The sequence below is a fragment of the Sinohyriopsis cumingii genome, chromosome 6, assembly GCF_028554795.1.
Source record: "Sinohyriopsis cumingii isolate HCF-2022 chromosome 6, ASM2855479v2, whole genome shotgun sequence".
Taxonomy (NCBI): Eukaryota; Metazoa; Mollusca; class Bivalvia; order Unionida; family Unionidae; genus Sinohyriopsis; species Sinohyriopsis cumingii.
This window is the reverse complement of record NC_142966.1, coordinates 112,689,480-112,701,075: the sequence shown is the minus strand read 5'-3', so window position 1 is coordinate 112,701,075 and position 11,596 is coordinate 112,689,480. Positions and strand designations below refer to the sequence as shown.

At 33.2% G+C, this 11,596-nt stretch overlaps 1 protein-coding gene across 1 annotated transcript in view; it reads right to left on the bottom strand.

Annotated features, from left to right (window-relative positions):
- The window catches only part of LOC149797740 (armadillo repeat-containing protein 3-like), a 107,662-nt gene extending 104,399 nt beyond the window's left edge, over positions 1–3,263 (bottom strand). The window contains exon 1 of the mRNA XM_089962683.1: positions 3,241–3,263. The gene's annotated coding sequence lies outside the window, so the exon portion shown is untranslated. The remainder of the gene's footprint in view (positions 1–3,240) is intronic.
- Positions 3,264–11,596: the final 8,333 nt, after the last annotated feature.

The following is an 11,596-nucleotide window of genomic DNA, read 5'->3' as shown; positions in this document are numbered from 1 at the left end:
TTTGAATTCCCAAAATTGATTTGTGCATCTAATTGAACCAGTATAGCCCAGTACTTCAAGCGTTTGAAACGTTATATATAATAATCATAATATATTTTTAGTTTTAAAATAACTACCTTAATTTTACAATCAATGCAATAGGGAACATATTATTTTGTTTTTCCTAATGATAGCAAAATGCATGCATTAGAATATAATCTTTTCATTTTTCTCAGGAGTCATCTACTTTTCAAAACAGTGACTTAGGGGAGACAACCACTTAGAGCTTATTTACAAGGACCTGCATAACATCAAAAAATCCTCCTTTCATGGGTAAGTTAATCCTATATAGTTGATGCATGATACTCTTTCTGATAATTATTTGTCAGTACACTTACTTTTAATTACATTAGTTGAAAAGTTGCTGATTATTTCATTTTGCTAACCTTGTAAACTAATATGAATCCAGTGTATGGTTTACAATGTAACTAATGTACGTGTACAATGTAACTAATGTACGTGTACAATGTAACTAATGTACGTGTACAGTGTAACTAATGTACGTGTACAGTGTAACTAATGTACGTGTACAATGTAACTAATGTACGTGCACAATGTAATTAATGTATGTGTACAATGTAACTAATGTACAATGTAACTAATATACGTGTACGATGTAATTAATGTACATGTGCAATGTAACTAATGTACGTGTACAATGTAATGTACATGTACAATGTAACTAATGTACGTGTACAATGTAACTAATGTACGTGTACAGTGTAATTAATGTACATGTGCAGTGTAACTAATGTACCTACTTTAATGTCCACCTGCTAATAAAGTTTGAGAAGTATTTTCTTATTTTAATAATAGTCTCTTGATGACGAGATAATAGTTATACGCATGGCTTGTACAGTCTCCATAATTTTTTTAATCTAAAGAATTGACTTTGGGCTGTGATAAAAATTGTTTTATCCTTGAAAAGTCCTAGAGTTTGTTTCGGATCTTCTTGAATTTAGCTTTGTGAATAAAAATCATTAAAACTGAATAAAATATTTGACACGTTTTACACTCAGAATTTTCGTTGTTGTTGTTGTTGTTGTTCTAGGGTTTAACGCCATTTTTCAGCACAAGATAGGCTATACATGGCGGCCAGTATAACTGGTGGAGGAAGAACCCTGGAAAACCCAGGGAAGAAACACTGACCCACAAGAAGCTACTGGCAGGCTTTCCCACGTACCCATGCTAGCCGAGCCTTGGACTCAAACCCACGCAGATAGAGGTGAGATGGCAGTGATCTGGAATGGTGAGCAGTTTAGACCACTGGGCCACCCGGGCCCCCTAGAATTTTCGTTCTTTCCAAGACTAACTTGTTATGAAGTATATTACTCCCTCATTTTAATGCTGTACATGCTTTATAATGAGACTCTCTTACAGTGAAGTACATGATAGAAGTACTTTCAGTTTAATGCTATGATAGGAGGTATAGATTATACTAAAGTTAAACTACTTTATTATGAAGTACATTATATAGTATTCTTATAGTGAGACTAACTTGTGAAGTTGAGTACCCATTATAATGCAGTCCATGGAAGTGATGTGTACTGTATACCAACTAACATGGGAGTGAGAGTATACTTCCTTATATTGAGACTGTTATATAATAAAGTACATGATAGTAATCCCTTGTTATAAAGATGTCAATGGGAGTGAAAGTATACCACATTATATTGAGACTGTCTTATAATGAAGTACATGATACAGTATTCGCTTGTTATAAATATGTCCATGGGAGTGATTGTATACTACCATATATTGAGACTGTCTTATAATGAAGTACATGATACAGTACTCCCTTGTTATAAAGATGTCCATGGGAGTGAGAGTTTACCATCTTTTATTGAGACTGTCTTATAACGAAGTACATTATGCAGTGCTTCCTTATTATAATGATGTCCATGGGAGTAAGAGAATACTTCCTTATATTGAGACTTATAATAAAGTACATGATACAGTACTCTCTTGTTATAATGCTGTCATGGGAGATATATATTTTACTGACTAAGAGTGGGACTATAATAAGATATCAAATACAATACTCATTATAAAACAATCCTTTGGAGTCAGAGTACAGTGACTAATAGTGTGACTACCTTATAATGAGGTACTTGTTAGAGTACTCGTAACGCAATCCATGGGAGTGATAAAGTATACTAATAGTGTGATCCCCTTATAATGAAATATATGATTCAGTATTCCCTTATTATAATGCTGTCCATGGGAGCCATAGAGTTCACAGCCTTATAGTGAAACTACACAAATACTCCCAATTTAATGCTGTCCATGGGAGCCAGAATTCACTGCATTATAGTGAAAGTACACAAGTACTCCCTCAATATAATGCTCTCCAAGGGAGCCATCGAATATGCTAACAGTGAGACTGTCTTATAATGGAATACATAAATACTCCCTCATTATAATGATGTCAATGGGAGTTGAGAGTACCATTCGTGAACACTGCCTTATAATGATATATATTATACAATTTCATTGTGCCTATTATCCCACCCACCCCCCACCCAACATATGAGTGATTCTTTATAAATTGAAGAGAACAAAATACAGTTGATAGGAAGACCTTTTCTTGGGTCCCAGACTGATTTTTATGAAGCTTGAAATAGAAAACAAGTGTCATTTGATTTTAAATTTAGTTATGTCCCTTTGTTTACTTTTAACTTAAATAAAAAATAATTTCCATATTTTCCCATAAGCATTAAAATGAAAATATAGGTGCTTCAGGTAATCAGAACCATAAATTTGTTTATTTGGCCCTACCATATCAGCCTTATCACAGAAATAGTGTTTTAAGAACGAGCTTTTGTTGTGAGTGCTGTATATAATTACTAAGCAATTAGTTAAGATCCCAAGTCATAGAAAGTACTGTTATACATTTATGGGTTCAGTTTTATTACACAATTGGGACAAAACTCATCAATTCTTATTTGCTTTTACTTCTGTTTAAGTTATGCAGTTATTATCCAGACGTTACAGAATTTTTCGAGAAAATATTATGGAAAGAAAATGAAAAATTAAGATATCGAGAAGGAAACATCAGTAAAGCTACTGTACATAGATAAATGAACAAACTTATTGCTAATTAATGAATAGAAATCATCAGAAAGTCAATTTAATTTTTGACACTTTTTCTGTTAAACTGGCATATATATATATATGTGTGTTTATATTTGCAAAAAGTACCTGAAGGCCTGTGTGAGCTTGTAAATTGCATCATCAACTTAAGTCCCTTTAAATGCTCTCCACCACCAAAGATAATAAGATAGAACCACCACTTCCAGGGAGCAAGATGTCAAATTTAAGGAAATTTCTACTGGGTTAACATCAATCCTAATGATTGGTTACCCAGGTACCCAATCAAAGTAAAATTGTATTAAATGTGAACCTGAACTGCTTTGTTGAAGGTTCACACATGCCAACCCCCAAGAGAGGTATAAGTGTAATTATTTCTAACATAAGTGGTAAAAGAGTGTAATCTGAGCATAGGAAGAGCAATCTATATTTTGCATGCCATATTTACAGAAAACTTTTTTAAAAAAACGTTAAATTATGTTTTGCTACTTACCTGGATCTGCTGTTAAATTTTCTGTCACAAATCTGCTAAATCCATGCAGAATAGTAGTACAAAGTATCGACACTGAAGAAATTGATTATTTATGCTTAACACTTACTTTAACTAGTCCACATGTCTACAGCAACTTTTACGAATAGTCGTAATTTCTATAAATGATGACTTGTATTGCATCACTGTTGAATTCTTATTTAAACATTTTTAAAGTGCTATTGATTTGTCCTTTTCCAGATGCAACATGTTTTATTCAAGTTTAACAAATTCCCTCTCCTCTAAATTTTGTAGTGATATAACATCCATCAGTCACAGCAATAAAGCCTGTTTATTGCTAAATCTGGCACCATTTTTTTTCAAATTAGACTGGTCCACTACTAATGTGGTATCAAAATAGAATGAATCTGTTATACATGCTTTCACGAACAAGAAACCCATCTATTTTCTTGGAATTTTTTCATGTGGATACTAGAAAAAGAAAATAAGGAAAGTAGACAGAGGTCTAGCGATGAACACAGTGGCTCATGTTGCTGTTTCCAGCATAACAATGTCATATGTACAATACTATAATACAAAATAAGTTGTAAATAGGTATTTTTAACATACTTTTTTTTGCCAGTGAGAGGGCAGTATTCCATTCAGCGAGTTGCACTTGTATATTAAGTGGGCATTAATCACAATCATGGCAATGTCGAGCGGTAACATGGGAAAATGGCCTGGCAGTCATTAAAGGTATGATAGCAAGCCAAACTTTGGACAGTCATACAAAGTCGAATTCCTTAGCATTGGTACCAATTTTATTATGCTACAAGAAATCTGCCTTGAAATATCATCATTGATTCTTAGAGAGGTCTCACAAGAAAGGAGATAAGTGTCCTCCTTTGTATTATTACACTATATAGTACAGATACGACAAGTAAATTGTAAGAACGATACAAGCCACTGTGATGATGAAAAAATGCGCACACAACATGAGCCTCAAACTATAATTGTTAAATCGTGTCTTGACCTGAACTTGGAAACTATTTTTGATGGGGTGCCTAGTTGTCAATTTTATTACCCAGGTTATTGTCAATGGGCAAGTACCCAGGTACCCATTGGCATCTTTAAGCCTAACAATGGCTAGTTTACCAGGTTCAGGTTTCCACAATGGTAGTGTCTCATGTGTTTGCTAATGCATATTGAAAGACAAATTATATATTGTAGAAAGTCCACCACAGTAAGAAATTTATATCTTACAGAAATACTTTTAAGGGACCGATATCTCCATAAACAGAATTTTTCATGAGTGAAAAAGAGCAGGACAGCTCATTGATTTTGACAATGTATACTCGCCCAAACAAAAAGTCATAGTAGATAAGTTAATTAAGACTAAAACTACATGATAATTATTGATTACAGTACAGTTATTTAATTATAGAGATTTAACATTTTTATGTTACATTTTGGCATTATTTTAGCTGTGTTATCTGAGAGGCCCATGATTTAATTTTGACTTCATACAAAATAATGGTACTTGACTTGAATCATGTAAAACACGGTTGGCATTCATGTCTGCCTGGTAATAATAATAATAATAATACTTTATTTATAACGGCTCCATTGAAATGACATTCTTTTGCAAATAATGAGCAGATGCATGTGTTATTGCTCAAAAAGAATATTCAAATTACTTACTCTGAATAATGAATGTTAAATTTTTGTCATGGATACAGCCAGGAAAACTAAAGTCAGGATGAGGAACAAAGGTTGCTTTGCTGCCAAGGAATTTGTAGGTTAGCTTTTATACTGATTCCAAAAGTTACTTTCAGGATCCTTTGAATGCATGCCTCCAATAAGGGAAATCTCACAGTCTCAGCAATGGAGAAAGAAATGCATATAAATTGCATTTACAGCAACACAAATTACACGTAACTGTAATAGAGTTCTCAGAGGAATGTACAAGTTATTATCATCAGATAGTTTGATACTAAACCAAATAATAAATAAGGTAGGTTTCAGTTTTGCCTAAAAGACTCATGGTACTAATTCAGTTTCCATTTTAAACCTATGCAAACACCATGATATAAAAAAAATTCAATAACTTAAACTTTTTGAGTGCTAATGATTATTCTTATTTATCAGTATGGTAGAAACCTGGATGTCAGCTTCTTTGTAGAGGAAAGGAAAGGAGCTGTGGCATTTTCTGGACCTGCATATGTTTGTAACGTGATTTCAATTCTGCACCAAAGAGTCAGGTGCTAATTTTAGTAATGAGTGTTCCGAACTCAAGACTGTTAAGGGGCCCTGAGTGGCCGAGTGGTCTAAAGTGCTCTCCGTTATGGATCACTGCCATCTCACCTCTGTCTGTGTGGGTTCGAGTCTCGGATTCAGCCAATGTGGGTATGTGAGAAAGCTTGCCAGTAGCTTCTTGTGGGTCGGTGGTTCTTTCTGGGGTTTTCCTGGGTTCTTCCTCAACCATTAATACTGGCCGCCATGTATAGCCTATCGTGTGCTGAAAAATGGCGTTAAACCCTACAACAACAACAACAACAACACTGTTAAAGCACTGAAATTCCATCAATAAAAAAATGTCTCTATTTTTCTTTCACTTACAGCTGGCTAAGCTCTTAAAAGATTCTTTTTCCTAAAACATGACTTACATTATCAACCAATCCTGGCCAGCCAAACCCATATATACTCTATTTTATGCTCACCCATTTTCATGCTGGTTCTTATTTTTCCATACAAATAGTACCATGTGTCCTAAAGAAATAGAGTTGTACTCCCCCATACAGAGTAGAAATTTAGAGACAGTTTTCATGATGAGATAGCAACGAATTCTCTCCAAAAAATATGAATTTCAATGACAGATACGAATTTTTGTCATTTTATGTCATGTTTGGAAATATAAAGGGATATAACTTACTACAAAGTTTTTATGTTAATCTCATGATGGTACGGCAAGTGTTTTTCTAGGTATACTGGTGTAAACTTTATGTCAGACTTAATAGTTAAAGTTTTTCCCTGGAAGTGGCTGGTGGATGCACATTGCAAGAATAATCACTCTGTTGCTACTCTTTAAAGGAGGTAAATCATGTTATTGAAGTGGCCCATAGCTGCTGATAACACTGTTTACATATTGCTGTATATAATGATGTTTACATATTGCTGTATGTAACAATGTTTACATATTGCTGTATATAACAATGTTTACATATTGCTGAATGTAACCATGTTTACATATTGCTGTGTATAACAGTTTACATATTATTGTATATCAGAGTTTACATATTGTTGTATATAATGTTTACATATTGCTGTATGTAACAATGTTTACATGTTGTTGTAAATAACAGTGTTTACATATTGCTGTATTTAATGATGTTTACATATTGCTGAATGTAACCATGTTTACATATTGCTGTGTATAACAGTATACATATTGCTGTATATAACAATTTACATATTTGGTATATAACATGTCACAAAGTTCACATATTGGTGTATATAACAATGAAAACTATATTGCTGTACATTACAATTTACATATTGCTGTATAGAACAATGAAGCCATGTGGGGAAATAAAGATGCAGGACAGTTTACTGTCAAATTAAATTTGTGATAAAACAGTTAATTTTAGCAAAGTTTTCTGGAATAAATTTTTGTTCAAATTAAAAATTATCTTAAAGCTGATTTAGTCAGAACATATTGGAAATCTTTATAATACTAAAAATTGTTTATTTTTTTAAAGTGGGAATTCATTTTGTCTCAAGTGGTAAATATTTGTGTTCATTGTCATTATAATAGTGCCATGAAAATGTCACAAAATCTCTGTATAGAGGAATGTGAAGACAGTTGAGTAGGACTCGAGTTTACCTTAAATCAACATGTTGTTTTCTATATTACAGATGTGAAATTTTGAATGTTCTGTTGGTCATTAAATAAAGGAAGGGACTTGCAGATTATTGTTTTTGTTGGGGTTTAAGGACTTGTCAGCACATCATTATAGGTTATATTGCGCAGAGGCAATGGAGTACAGTTCTATGCCTAGGGCACACCGTGTTGCTTAACCCGGTGTATGTGCTAGGTGGGACTAGAACCTGCAACGTTTGTCATGAGTACTGCAAATTAATCACAGAGCCACTGTGGCTTCAGGTGACTTGTAAATGTACCACAGCTTGAGGTTGGCAGTGTATTGAACGTAGAGAATTACAGTTTAGAGGAATATTAATTATTGAATTGGGGGTGGGGTTGTATCAAGTCATTAGCAATATTGGGTAAATACGTTAGTATTAAACATGCTTTTGGTTACACAAGTGACTTGGAAAATATAGTCCAGACTAGTGGTTCAAACCACAATTAGATTCCATAACACTTCAGATTTTAAAGTAAGTGTGCAACATAAATTGTACAGATTGGAAAGACCAATGAAAAATTTCTTGGTCCAAAAATAATTATATAATGTTAATATTTCAGCTATGTCTCTCTCCCCTCCATGTTTTTTTCTTCTTCCTTTAAATTTTAAGCATAAAGGCCATCTTTATGAACAAGCAGACGTTTCCGCAGGTTGAGTAATAAGGTCCTGTGTGCATGTGAATCTACGTCCATTGTGTGTCATTTGTCCCTATTTCAATTTTATTTTAACAACTGAGTACAAAATTCCACCAATTTCAGTCAGATTTGACATAGAGCCTTGTGCCATTACAGGTTTTCTGAGCAAATTAGCAGTGAATGCCAGTCCCTTATTAGAGTGTGCTGCAATTCTGAAGAGATATGAAAGTTTCCTGTTAAAAATAATTTGACCAATTTTGACAAGGGATACCATGACTGATAGTGTCGGTGTTGACGATGAATAGATACACTGATTGCTAGTGTCAAATTTGTCGAGGAATACCCTGACTGCTAGTGTCAAACCTGGTTGAGCCAACTTAGACCTATATGGGACTCTGTTTACTTTGTACAGGCTGCTCAATAGAGGAATTTTAATTCTCATCTTAAAACTGTAAGATATTTACTTACAATTCTGTCTGAGTGTGTGTATATGTATATATATATGTGTGTGTATATATATATATATATATATATATATATATATATATATATATATATATATATATATATGTGTGTGTGTGTGTGTATATCCATTCATTGTTCCAGCCAGGATTTCAAATGATGGGTGCTGACCAGGGCACTTTGAGCACAGTTGGACAATGTTTCAAGATTAGGGCACTTCATATGTGAACGGATGTCACATAGTACCCAATACAAATGAGAAAAAATAGGTAACTGCGACTCAACATCATTTATTTCTTAAACTATACACTATTTCAACCAACATATAACTATAAGCTAGGATTCTTCTTTATAGGTTTTAGGTTTTGGGTCTGCTGTCATCTCATCTGTCATAGGTTCCCGTGGTAGGTTCATTTTGAGAGAATCTAAAACAAATACAAATGATCATTTTATTCTCCATGCTCCAATAATATTTATATAATTTGAAGTTCCAAATTTGTGTTGAAAATAATAGAATATAATAATAATAATAAAACAGCAACAATAATAATAATAATAAATCATCTTATGGTTCACACAATATATGATAACTGGAAAACTAATTTCATAAAAATTAAAACCATGAAACTTAAGCATAATTTCTTTCTCTCTGTATGATTTAACTATACACATCATTCATGTAATTGTCAGGTATGTTAATTTCATTATAAGGCAAATCATCGAACTGACATTGAGAAAGAAATATGTCCATTTATATATCGTGCATTCTGAATAAATTAGAGTTATTTGTGCATTGAATAGACCGAGTAGAAATGAAAAAACAATAAATTAAATCGAGGGCTACTGATCATCAATAATTGTGTCTTTATATACACATAAGTAAGAGTATATGGACAGAAAAGGCTGCAGTTTTTTGTTTTTGTATGCTTAAAAGCAACACATACCCACAACAGTTTACCAAGATGACAGTTCTTGATGACTGTGCAGGGATAGGGGTATCAAATTGGAATAAAATAAACATTTCGACCTCATGAATAAAATGAAAATAAAATGCATTTACCAAAAATATTGTGTCAGTTTCCTCTTTTGCTTAGATCCCGTCTTTGCAAGTGAATTACAAACTCTCTCTGTAGTCATTCTCTGTGGTGATTGTTTGCGCATTGATAATGAGCCTTAACGATAAAAACCGAAGTAACCAATTGCACAGCTGTGGCAAAACTGGCCAAGAGTATGGTGCCAGAATCAAATTTTGGAAGTGAATGATCGGGGCGCTTTTAAAATTTATAGGGGTGTTCAGTAGCATCATAAATTTAACAGGGGCACTAAAAAACTTGGGCAGGCGTAGCGCCACTCTATTCATGTTTAGCAGGAACATACACACACATATATACAATTCATGGTTTTCGTAAAATCGACATTAGTGTGGTGGAAATAGTTTGTCCATGTTTTCCACCCTGGACCTTGCATAATGGTTATGAATTTTCTTGCTCACCAGAGGAATGTCAGAACAATATAATTATATGACAGTAGTTATCCACAACATTGTATGTAACTTGCCTGTCGATTGAGATAAAGTTAAAAGAGGGCTATGCTTTTCAAGCTATTTGCTATGATTTACAATAATAATATAAATAATATATTTATTATTATTATCATTATACAATGTGTACTAGTTTAAAAATGTTCCAGATTTTATCCCAAAGACAAATGCAATAAATAAAAGCTGTCTAGCATTCATATGAATGTCATGATGTGTAGTACAAGGGATGTTTTCATTTTATTTTTTTATTACTGGAAATATTATTGAAAGTTAAGGAAATTATAAAAAAAAATTCATTACTCATGACAAAATAGTTTACAATAAAAAAAAATTTTATTAACAAAACAGATGTATCTCTCAAAAAGTAACAGTCAATTTACAAATATAACTATACCTGTGATACTTCAGTCACATGTTTGACACATGTCATGCATGCCAATGTTTTGTCCAAAAATTTGGGATTTAAAAAAAACTAATGCATGTCATGTTTTTGTTATTTATTAGCATATGGGCTAAGTACAAGCATTCATTTGTAAGATGGCAAATCATTCTATGATTTTTCAGAAGCACACTTGTTTTCTGTCTGAACTTGATATAATTTATCAAGTCCACTAAATAGTTTTTCTTTTTCTGATAAGCCTGGTTTTTTTGTTTACTGGCCCCCTCTGATAAATAGCTTGCCCAGGTGTTGGCATGCCACTCAAAGTTTCCTTGCCTATTAGATCAATAGTGTAGTTAGAAAATTGTAGGCTTCAGTATCAACACTTCCTATTTTTATCTATAATCTCTCTAATGTCAGCATGTTGTCTTTCACAGTATCAACTATGATGTAAGCGTAATCATCGCACTTTAGTTGCAGTAGTTAGATTACAATTTGCACAACAATTATCATGCACGTAGCTGCGAATATATGCACAATGAGGTACTGACCATTTAGTGTCATGGACAGGGGCAGGGATTTACTTTTGAGCTGAAATATTTTCTTTTTTTTATCCTAAAAAATTCAATGTTTATTTCAGATAATTTCATGGATATACTATGCTGTCGTTTTGCTATAAATGAGAGCACTATATTTGTCCTCTGCCCCAAAACATCTAATAGTTGGTCCTTAATATAATTGCAGTATACCGTGATACATATTGCAGTATGTTCATAAATTCCATGGTATGTTGTGGTACATATTGAGGTACGTTCATACATTCATGGTATACAGTGGTATATATTGCAGTACGTTCATAAATTCCATGGTATACTATGGTACATATTGCGGTACATTCATAACTTCCATGGTATACTGTGGTACATGTTGCTGTACGTTCAAATATTCCATGGTATACCATGATACATATTGCCGTACATTCATAAATTCCATGGTTTACTGTGGTACAAATTTTTTTGCAGTACCCAACTCTAATAGCCAGGAAGTTTTCTTGTCTGT